The sequence below is a fragment of the Hirundo rustica genome, chromosome 7, assembly GCF_015227805.2.
Source record: "Hirundo rustica isolate bHirRus1 chromosome 7, bHirRus1.pri.v3, whole genome shotgun sequence".
Taxonomy (NCBI): Eukaryota; Metazoa; Chordata; class Aves; order Passeriformes; family Hirundinidae; genus Hirundo; species Hirundo rustica.
In genome coordinates, this window is record NC_053456.1 from 34042373 (window position 1) to 34054575 (window position 12203).

Sequence of the window (12203 nt, forward strand, 5' to 3'; positions counted from 1 at the left end):
CCTTCCTCTGTCCCCAGTCCCTCACCGGAGTGCCAGGGCTGTGGAAGCAGCAGTCTGGCCCTGTAATTAAATCTCCACTACCGTGCAGTGTTCAAGAGCACATCCTCCCAGCCCATCAAGAACCCATCACTCAAGGGAGATACTATTAATTGCCCGTGGAGATAAGCAAGAGGCAATTGCAGCAAGGCGTGTCGAGCTTGCTGCTCCCAGCCCACCAAAATTTGCTTTCAGAGGCTGTGTTTAGTCAAGCACATGTGAGGGGACAGCTGTAATTTGCACCTCCCCGCATGATTCACAGGTAATGGGATGCGATGTTATGGCAGGGTATTGACCTCTCACTGCCACAGTGGCTCTGGCACTGGGAGTGAACAAATGTTATCGTGGAGGCGGTGATTCTCGCAGAAACAGAGAGCAGGGATGCTCAGATGCTGTTTTTGACAGTGAATAGCTCACACTGAAAACAACAGATGCTGATTTCAGGAAAATAATAGCATTTTCAGGCAATGGTTTTCTGCAAATTCAAAGAGCTTGGTAGGCAAGAATTAATAAGCTCGTGTTACTGTGGAATGTTGTTGCACAGCAATACACCTGTTTCATTGTTGGTTTTCAGCTAAGCCCCTGTTCTTCGCTTAACAGTAAATTGTTTTTGTACAGAAGTATATTAAAAAATGTTGGACTGGCTTTTATGAATGGGCAAAGCTTTGAATGATGGGAGGTTTGTGGTTCATTTATCTTACCACTAATTCAGTAACCTGCCTGGTGGACAGCTCAGTGTGGTTGCAAGCATAATGTACTTATCTTATGCAATTATTAGAGAAGTCTTTTTCAAGCCCTTGCAGTTGGAGAACACTGACTGTTCCAGCCCTCTGGCTCAATCTGTAATCTTGGCACCGCTTTCAGCTGGGTGAATTTGCGTACTGAAATGTTTCCCTGCCCTGATTCACTATTCCAAGATCTCTGAATCTCAGACAGTCCCTGAAGAGCAATGAAAAGCTGAAATGCAAAATTGGACAGGACAGTGGACAGTAGATACAGAATGAACACATATATTTTCATGATAACAACATGGCAGCAGATATATTATTTTCTCTATTTTTCTATTAAGATGGGAAAGAAACAGAAGACCCATTCTTTTGGGGTTAGCCTCTAAATACACTGCAGGCTGAAAAACTGTTTGGTAATTAAGTTAGAACAAAAGCCTTTTGGAAGACAAATATTTTTAAACTGTCTCTTAGTGCAGGAAATAGGTTAATCAATAAATATTTTCTTGTCAGTGCTCATGATGTGTAAGCCATGTAGCCAGTCGTTTTCCAATATTTCCACTTAATATTTCCTAGTAAGTGAATCTCCCCTTTCTGGGAAATGCCTTCTCCTCTCAAATCTATTCTATAATGCAAACATTGCATGTAAACAGATAGAGAACTCATTAAGATGTTTTGGGTCACCAAATAAAGCTGCTTTTTTTTTTTGGTTTTTTTTTTTTTTTTTTTTTTGTTTTTTTGTTTTTTTTTTTTGTTTTTAGAGGCCCTGTGTTTTGCAGTCCCTCGTTCCTGGAGGTTTCTAATTTGACCCTCTCAGGGTGGCCATTCCAGATCCTTGTTGCTTCAACCCCAGGGAAGTTTCCCTGTTTTTAATGTACAAGTACCATGTCCTAGATGCTGATGATGAGACTTACCAGATGATCTGAGATCAAAATTCACTCATTGCTCTCACTTCAGTGCTTTGAAAGGTCTCTCACTGCTTGTGGTATTAACATCTCTCTTATCTTGTTTTTACTGCTGAAAGAGCTTTTAAGCTTTTATCAGTTGCAGTAATTTCCTCCAGAAGATGTGACGTGTTCTGTTCGTTGGGCAGCGCTCACTGTGTATAAGGGGGAATGCTCTTTCACCACTCCTCCACGGCAGGAACTGTTTTACCGCTTTTCAATTTAAAAAAAAAAAAAAAAAAAAAAAAAAAAAAAAAAAAAGGGTGGTGAGTGCTTCCCGAGCCCTGCAGATGGCACTGCCTTCCTGGGCTTACCCGAGTGCCCGATGCGCGCCCCTGCGGCGGGCTCCGTGCGATCTTCGCTTGAAACAGCTCTTCTTGCAGCTCAGTAAACAGCTCAAAAGATCTGGCTCTAGGACGTATTTAGTTAGCAATGAAAAATAATACGGAAAATACGGAAATCGCTTGGAACCTTTCCCTTTGCTCCTCTTTAGGTGGTTTTGTTTTCTGGACTTCTGTTCTTTTTGAGGTTTATCTTCAAAGGGTTTTCAACAACTTCACTGTACAGCCATTTTTTCTCTCTCTGATATCTCCCCATGCCAATTAAGTACTTAATTGGCTGCAGAGTCGATTGCCACTTCCTAGGAAGATGCCAGTGGAGAGAGGGGAGAGAGCTATCTTGTTAGCAGTGTTTTCTCGAAGGTTCCCTCCAGGGGCAGACATGCCCCCCTTGTAAGGAAAAGGCAGCATCGATGACACAGTGGTTGAGATTCATCTCACATTGTTACTGCAGCTGGAGGGGTTTCTGCATGCTCCGTTTGGTTCCTAGTGCTTTTCCTTGGGGTTTGTCAGGTGTTTGGGACATACCTTCCCTGTTACACAAAGGTGGAGCACTGCTGGCCATGTGCTCGCAGCTCCCCAGTCTGCAGGGCACTGATGGGAGATGTTTGTTTCTGGGGGGTCTGCACAGCCCTTGGGAATTGTGAGAAGTGCATATTATGTGGCTCTACGCAAGATATTTACTATATGGATTATGTTGTATTAATTGTTAATGTTGTATTAATAGTTTGATAGTATGGTAAATGTAGTTTTGTAGTTAAAATGTAGTTTTTATGTACCAACCACAGGAAAATGTAAATCTTTCAGAGAAAAAAAGAATTTACTACTTCCTTATCGGAAGAGACCAACTTCTCCTGCCTCGCTCAGCCCTATGGATGCCATAGAGATTAAAGGAAAAAAAAGTGATACTATAACCAGAGACAATTCTTTGTTTGAATGGAATTTATGCATCATGTATGAAATGTATGAATATTCAACAAGCCTATTGCTTTTAAGAGATAATCCTTTGTTAACAGAGGTCCTTCTTCGGAGCTTTTTTGCTCGGGGAGGCACCCAGACGTCTGTAACTTTGTTTTTTATTGTCTCGTATTGTCCTAACTCTAATTGTTCAATTTTTTAACTCTAATTCTATTTTTATAACTATCTTATTTACTATTAAACTTTTAAAATTTTAAAAACAAGTGATTGGCTTTTTTCACAGGAACCTACTGCCTGGAGCCACCAGTGGCTGGTCACACACCCTCTGGGACTCATCTTTGGCCTTCCAGGTCATTTTAACATCATCTTGTGTCCTATACCAGCTACAACACAGAGAAATGACTCATTCAGAACCTGATGATTTTGCAGATTGCTGACAATTAAATGGCGATCTACTTCTTATGGCTGTTCTCTCTGGGTTTTCATGGCAGGCCAAATGATTTGTTTGCTGTTGCAGCATTTAATGGAGGCAGCAGCTATCATATATGAGGGATCTGCTGTATTTTCCAAAAGTCAAAATAAAATCCAGCCGTGGTGAGGTGTTCTGGGTTGCTTCCTGTGTATAAATCCTCAGCTCCTTCCCTTCAAGGTCACTCGGTATTTCATGCCTCAGAAATGGTTCGTATTGCCAAGTGACTGGGTAGCAATGCTGCCCAGACATATTAAATCTCTGATTTCACTGCTTATATTTCATCTGTATGGAAGCACTTGAATTGTGATCTGCATCATTGCCCGTGTGACTAACCCCAGGTGCACCTAGCATTTCTGGACAGGCTCTCATAGGATGTCCTTGGTAGGGCTAAGGTGTTTTGTGTCCAGCTGCCCAGTGGGGAATGGATGCTTGGGAATGCGCCATATCCTGGGGCTCTGTTAGCACTCACCACTTGGACTATTTGAAAACAAAGGGTTGTGTCTCCGCTACCAAAAAACTTGGTTAAACTGGCTTTTATGAGAAATTTAATCTGCAGCTGTACAGGAAAGCTGATGTTTCAGTAATTTTCTGTATTCATAAGTATATTTTTAGAGTGGTTTTGTACATTCATACATGCAAAGTCTTGTTAGAGACTGTTTTGTGCATCCCAGCTCCCAGGGATAAGTGACCAATGTTCAAACTTAAGGCTGGGAACAAAAGGAAACAAAATCTCTGGGTTATGAAGAAAAGCCTGAAAACCAAGGAATAGTTAAAAGTCCAGAAGGTAGTCAGGTGTAAACTCAGAAATATATTTTGTTCTGACTGTAATTCTCCTGATGGTACAGCAAGGCAGGTTTTACATGGTTGTGACTGCATATTGCAGTACGGTGAGGGCTGGTTGAGGGAACATCCACACTCTGAGCTCCTGTCTTTGGGCTTTAGCAAATTAAGCTCTACATAAAATGCTCGAGATGAGATTAATTAGCACAGCCATCATTCATGTTACAGTATCAGTAGTGTAAAATTATTTTAAAATTTTCTGTTGGACATGGGTCTCTTATGTAGCTAGTTAGGATTTTTCATCAGAGTTGGTTAGGAATTAGAAGTTAGGTTGTCACTGTATTTTAGTTCCAAAACTTCATATATCTTTGACAAATTTAGATGGGCTGTGTGTCCCTGCCACAGTGGTGTTTTGCAGGATATTGAATCCATATTCTTTGGTATGGTGATGACAGAATTTTCTGCAGGGAAGAGAACCATCTCCTCAGTGATTGCTATTACTTTTTAATCCTTAAAACAATTTTCCTTCTACCTCCACCCCACTTAATTTTGAAAATAATCACACCATTAAAACTGCAGTCCCCTTTCTTCCTCCAGACAAAAAAGCCACTGTGCACTACAGCTCTCACAGTCAGTCTTAACAGGGGTAGTCTGACAGAGCAAAATCAAAACTTGAACATCATCATACAGAGGGAAAATTTTGAGTAATAGTAATTCTCAGTGAATATTTCCTACACAGATTTGTGGTCAAAAACTAGAATAATTTTTAGTTGCTTTGGCCTCTCAAAAAGTCCTTCAAACACTTTTATTGTCATATTTTTTAGAATTTCTGAGCATTAGAATCTAGAGATACAGAGGGAGGGTAATGAGTGAAAGACATTCCAAGCATATGCAAATATGTATGTAAGGGTCCTGGTGCCTTGATCTTTGCCACTCTGCCTACATTAATCTTGCTCATTCCATCTTTATTTGTACATGACCTGGGATCAGATCTTGCCTTATCTGTGCTTAGTGCTGGCACATAAATTTGTAGAAAATTAGTGTTGAAACAGCAACCACAAGATATTCAGCTTTCCACTGCATCTTTATTGTCCTTTCTCTCTTTTCTGGGGCACACAAAACCCCTCAGCACTCCGGAGTCTGGTACTGCAGCATCTTGTAGCTCTCCCACCACATTTTCTTCCTATCAAAGCTGCTGCACAGAGGGAGCAGCCAGGTTTTGTGGAAGGAAACTGGGCTGGCACAGGAGTCAGGGTGCACAGAGGAGTTTCTCAGCAGGTTCAGCACTAAAGGTTCTGGCAAGCAGCGAAGCCCTCCTTGGCAAATTCTGAGAGGCTTCCACCCAGGAATGGTGGATACTGGTGTTGGTGTGCAAGGGCCATGCTATGCTCATGTGGTAGTTCTAATGCAGCCCTCAGGCAGCACATGAGAAATGATGGAGCTCCAGGCTAGGGATGTTCTGCAGGGACTCTGCAGCAGGAGCAAACAGGGGTAGTGGCAGTCGGGGCAACAAAGTTCTGCCCACTGCCCACCAAGCCAGGCCACAGAGGGCTCTGGACTGCTCCTTTGAGAACACAGTTTCCCCATCGCTGTCCACGGCACAGCTGCAGAAATGTACCTGCCGTGGAGAACTTTCTTTTTAATTCTTTCCATGTTCCTAGTTTGGGAGACCTTTCGTGTGTTAGAAAATGCCAGGCAGGTTTTGATGGTGGTACCATAGACATTGATTTTCTCTCACGGTGCTGAGCTAAACACAAGCAAAAAAACCCTTTGAAGGGTAACCAGGGCCATGCTCTGTTTTTATATCTGTTTAAAATCTTGACTTACAAATGAGTTCCTATTATATGCTTCTCTAAATATTATTTTAAAAACCCAAAAACAACAACAACAACCAAAAAAAACCAACAAAAAAACCCCACCTGCCATTTGAAGTTACTGACTTACCACTGCTGTCACTAAAGCAGAATTGAATCCAGCACTTTCTCATTGTTATCAGCTGTTCCTGGTTGGCTACAGTGCATAATTGGTATTGATCTTGTGGGAATAATACTAACAATTGTTCTGGTTTTGCTTCTGGAGAGATATTTATCTTTTAATCTGTAACTATCATTTTCTATAAAGCAACATATCCAGGTTTGTACATTCATATTACAGTTCTACATTTTATTTTTTACCACTGATTTTAATTGGAAATATTGAGCAAGGTGCTGTTTTTCTCTTGTAAAACTTTTCACTCTGCTCTTGTCTGGTAATGTTCATGACAGCTAATGGATATCAATATGTAGGGTTCTGAGAGATAGTTGGGGTGGAATCTTTTGACAACCTAGGTCTTCATCATCTCTCATGACTACACGATCATTTAGATTTTATTGCATATATATTTCACTTGATATTGTATTTGGGTCAGCTCTTTAATGAGGATATTGATTATTAGCTTCACAGACATATCAAAAAGGGAGGAGAGAGAAAAATGTAATGAATAAGCATTTGTATTAGCTCATCCTATGCCATGATGTTTATTCAGATGGGTTTTCTGCATTGAATTTGACCTGAGAACAGGAAAGTCACCAGAAAAAAAGTGGTCAGGAAAGTATTTGTTTGCTCCCTCTGATGCCAGGGCAGGAGGCTCCTGGGAAACAGAGGGAATGGAGCAGCTGCAGAGGAGGATGATCAGATCCCTCCATTTGAAAGGTTTGTTCCTGTTATACCTGGCAAACCCAAACAAAAGGATGCTTCAAGAATATCTTAGAGCTTTGGTGGGATGAGAACCAAACAGGGCATCCAAGCTGTTTTCTTTACCTGTTGCTTTGCTCTCAGCCTGGCCCATTCACTGGCCTAGATGAGGTTGCTGCTCGTTCACATAGGAAGCAGCATTCACCTCCCTCTTGTACAGGGGATGGTGTCAGGCCAGGTTTGCCTGCTCTCCTGGAGCCTTGCAGGCTCCGATGCACTCCAGCATTGCTTCAGTGCAGCTGTTATTCACCTAAACTAACTACATTGCTGAACTGAGGCTTTAAATGTCCTCCCAGGAGCAGTGAGCTGAGAACAAAACCTGCTGCCATCTTGCAATGTTATGAAGGCTCTCATGAAAAAAAAATGTTGTTCCCTTTTGGAGGAGAAGGGAATACAGATGACTGTGCCCCTGATAAGTAACAGCTGTGTTAATTACCCAATACAGCCTCACCCCTGATGAGTCACAGCTGCATCCAATAAGGGGAAGTGTGATAAAAGGGAGTGGGTTAGCTAGTGGGGGGAGGGAAGAAATTATGGGGGACTGTGAAGGAGAGAAGCCTTGAGGAAGAGTGAAAATTGTGAAGCAGGATCCTGAGGAGAGACAATCCCTGCTGTGAGCTCAGTCTGGGTGTGCAGTCAGAGCCTGTTGTTGGAACATTCAGTCACAGTCTAGCTGGGTAAAAGCCTGCAGTCAGAGTCTGCAAACTGATCCCTGCGGTTAGAGGCTGCCAGGGAACCCTACAGCAGGAGCTTGCTGCAGCCAGGGTCAGTGAATGGTTGGAGTCAGCATGGCTGAGCTATAAAAGGGAATAAACCAGGGCCCCTTTTCATGCTGTGATAAACTGTGAAATGCTGTGTCTGGGCTCATTTCTGCCCTCTAACAAAAGGGCTGCTGCAACACTCTTTAGTTTGGAAGCGGGAATAACCTAAGATGTGCAGAATTTAATGCAGGGAAAGAAGTTTGTGATTTGTACCCCATTCACTCTTGAGGTTTTGTAGCAGTGGTTTGTTTGATTTAAAATTCCTCATGAGGAGCCTGTCCTCTGGAGCAAATAGAGCTCTGTGAAACCTGCAGTGATTTAATGGGATGGATTTAGTTTACTTTGTTTTCATTAAGGTGTGCACTGCTTGTAAAACTTAGTGGTTGTTTATACATTAGTAAATAAAAGGTTATTTCTGAATGAATTAATGTAATTTCTAAATTCATAGGTATGTAATAAAAACCTTTTACTCATCTTGTGCCATTTATAAGGAATAGGAATTTAAACACTGCCTCATAAGTTGTCAGAGCAATTTAACTTGTTGACCTGAAAGCTGTGTGTACTGAGGAATTAAATTCTTCGTGTAAAGAGGAATTGTAAGAAATGTTTTTCTGAAATGTCCTTCTTAAAAAATTATGAACTTTCCTAAATAATTCATTTTCTGAAAAAATTACTGCATCACAGAAGTACTGCTGAAGTCTCAGTGTCCTGGAAAGGTGTTTTTTTTAGCACACATTATGAAAAAATACTGTGTAGTGATCTTAATATTACACAAAACAAAAGCACCTTCAAAATACGCTCTTTTGTGGTTCAGATGAACAATTGGATAATTGTCAGCATGTCAAAAATTGGCTGGATGTGCCGTCTAATTTCTCACCACTGAAGGATCAGTAACAATAGAAAATAAAGACAAGGCTCCCGGTTTTTCTGTGCCCCTTTATGCTGCATAATGCCATAAGACACCTAACAGTGGGCAACTCTGAGTAGGGGGACTGTGCCTACAGGAGGCTGAGATAAGAGTTTTAAAACACCTCTTGGAATTGCTAATTTCTTTGGTTTGTTTGCATACAAAGGGAGGGCAGGTAAAACAAGACAAAATAATCTGAATAATTGCTGTGAGTAGAAGAACACAGAGTGAGGAGATATAATGAGAAATAGATGGGGCATTAGCATGTAAGTCGCATATGTTATCCAAAGGTTATCTTCGGCTGCCAATACAGGCAGACATGAAACGTGAGTATGTGCAGTAGAAGAAAGTTTAAAAAAATATTCTGAGTTCCTGACTTTTTGGAGCTTTGCTTGTGCTTTGGGAATTCAGAGAACTTTCCCTGTGTGAGAGGTTTGACTGATTAGGAGACAAGGCTGCCAAGAGAAATTCTGAAGTGCTCTGCTGTAAGTAGTGAGGTGATTTGTGGGATCAAGCCGGTCTCATTGCCTTTTGGTGAAGTTATTAGGATAAAAGATAATTACATTTTTAGATTTCCCTTCATCATCATGGATGATAGAAACTACTCTTTAATGACAATGTAATTTCCTAATGCTCTGAGTCTATGAGCTGAAGTTTCAAAACTTTTCGAGAGCTGTCAATAAAGTTGTGGCAATCAGACCCACTGACTATGAACTGTGATCAGTCTGTGTGTGTTCAGCTCTTATAAAGAGCAACATGGTCTGTAAGGGAACAGCCCATAGCTCATAGTACAGTCTGAAAAAACAAGATCTGTCCACACCCTGAAACATGTAAATCTTGGGCAGTGAAAAATTGTCTGGCAATGAGGCAGTAGGAGAAGCCAGAAGAAAGACCAGACATTAACTGATGTTTGGCATAATGGCAAACTTGAAGGTGTTGGGTTTTAGTATTTTTCTCTTCCACTGAGGAAGACCATCCTGTCCCAGCTGTGCCTACAGCTGAGGTCAGCAGTGACAGAGCTGTGACCAAGTTTCCTGGGAAATATAAGCCTCACAGGGTGCTGTCAGCAGCTTGCCTGAATGTTGTGGTCCTCCTGACAACACTTCCTTTTACAGGGTTGTGGCTCCATGTGCCTGTCTTCCTGTTTTCCTAGATACTGCCTCTCACGTGGATTTTTTTACTATGGATTTTCAGCTGGATTAAGTGACTGCGTAAAACAGGTTAACAACCATAGTTTGGGAAAATGTTAAGTGCTCTTTCAGCCACCCCAAGTTGAGTTTGATTTTCTTTGATGGAGACACACAAACTCCTACAGTAAATACCCTACTGTCAAGTTTATATGTATGTGTACTGAGTCAGCTTATCAAGTCTCAGGCTGGTTTCTTGCTTAGTTTAAGTGTTCTGTTTGTCCTCTCTAGCAGAGGACCAAAGAGAATGGCCTGAAGTTGTGTCAGGGGAGGTTTAGACTGGACATTAGGAAAAGGTTTTTCCCCAAGAGGGTGCTGAGGCAGGAGAGTGGGCTCCCCAGGGAACCCCCAAGGCTGCCAGAGCTCCAGGTGTATTTGGACAATGCTCTCAGACCCAGAGTGGGATTGTTGGGGTGACTGTGTAGGGCCATGGGTTTGACTCAGTGATCTTTGTGGGTCCCTTTTATCTCAGCTTATGCTGTGATTCTGCAAAGTTGATGTCTGGTGAGGTGTCCCCAGTCCATCCCTCTGGCACTGTTTCTCCAGCAGATCAGTGGGCACTCAGGGCAGCTGCAGTAGCAGCTCCTAGTGAAGTGTCCGGTTTGCAGTGCAGGGTGTTTCTCACTCCCTTTCTCCGGCTCTCTTCCCACTGCACAGAGAAATGTGATGGCTGTAGGTACTGTAGACTCTCTGCAGCTCCCTCCTAAAGAGTGCTGTCACCCACACATAGGTCAAAACTCCTGGATGAAAGGCAGCTTTCCCTGAGCTGCTCCCTTATTAGAGTTAGTATTTCCTTTTCTTTTCACACAAGCATGTGGAACAAAGCATTTAATTACAGAACAAATAGAATGTCAAGTGAAATGATTGGGTGGGGGGGATTTTTTTTCTGCTAAGAAAATTATGTTTGATTGAGGACTCTTGGTCATTTTTATTTTCACTCTGAATATTTGTGCTTCAGCGACTGAACAAGAAAACCTCTTGTTCCCACATTCTCTGTGCAGAGGGGAAATACAGATACACCTAGAACCATGTAACCCAAAATTGTGAGTTAGAGGTGGCACTGAAACCTTGGGAGGTGTGTAAATGTCTAAGTACTACTTGAAAGAGAAATATGAGTGTTTGGATAATTGTAACTTGTTCATAGATTTACTGCATATAAAACAAGGCAGAAGTTGTAATTTTAAAATGGGAATTGTGACATTTAATCCTGATAATTGAAATTGGCTCCACAGACTCAATTATCTGCCTTGATTGTGATCCCATGCATGGCTTAACCCACCTAGTACAAGGCTGTTAGGCACTGAAATGAGGTGTTTCTGCAAAAGACTCTTTTATTTATATTTCTGCAACAAATGGAACCCAGAGACCAAGCTGGCATCTGCTGGATGTGTAGGCTCAGAAGAGGACCCCTGGCCAGGTAGAAGATGAGGCTGTTGAGGCAGCTGCTTAGGTAAGGGTAAAACTAAGGCTGGGAGCAGTGTGGGGTCCTGGAAAAAGGATGGAGTTGGAAATGCCAGGAGTTTCTCAGGTTAGGGTGGGGCTGCCAGGAGTTAGCTTCCCACACAGGGTCAAGGTTGGCCTTGTGTAGATTTTGCTGTTTAGTTTTGTAATTGTTCTACAATTATTACGATATTATTCATATTATTACATAATGTTCATTCATAAAATCCTGATAACCTGATGAGGTAAAGGATGCAGCCATGCAGCAACCCTGGAGCAGTGAGAGTCAAGACTTGCTGATCCAGACTTTCCAGAGGCACAGGTCCCCTTATAATCAATGGCAAATTGATTTCAGAGCACCTGTGCCTCTGTTATAAGTGCACAGATATATTTTGCCACCTTTTACAGCCACTTCATGAAGTGTTGATCCCAAAGCTGCACAGAAACTGAGATTTATCTTTAGTTTAGTCCCGTCCTTTGTTCATTAAAAAAAAAGTGGCCATTTTGGCAGAGAACTTCAGAAAGTGTTGCTAGGTGTGTGGTTATGAGTTCAGCAAAACTTCCTTGTCTTCTTTTCCAGGAAATGAAAACTTGAGCAAATAATTGAGCAGAGTCTTGTTTTCCTTTGCATTTCCTAGCTGAAGCTGAAAGGAGAGAAAGAAAAATGGAGAGGAACATTTTACAAGGGCATGTAGTGACAAAAAAGGAAGGGAATGGCTTCAAAAGGAGAGAGGGTAGGTTTAAGTTAGACATTAGTAAGAAATTGTTCCCTGTCAGGGTGGTGAGGTCCTGCTACAGGTTGTCCAGAGAAGCTGTGGCTGCCCGTGGATCCCTGGCAGTGTCCAAGGCCAGGTTGGATGGGTCTTGGAACAACCTGGGATAGTGGAAGGTGTCCCTGCACATGGCAGGGGTGGGACTGGATGGGCTTTAAGCTCCTTTCCAGCCCAAATCATTCTAAGATT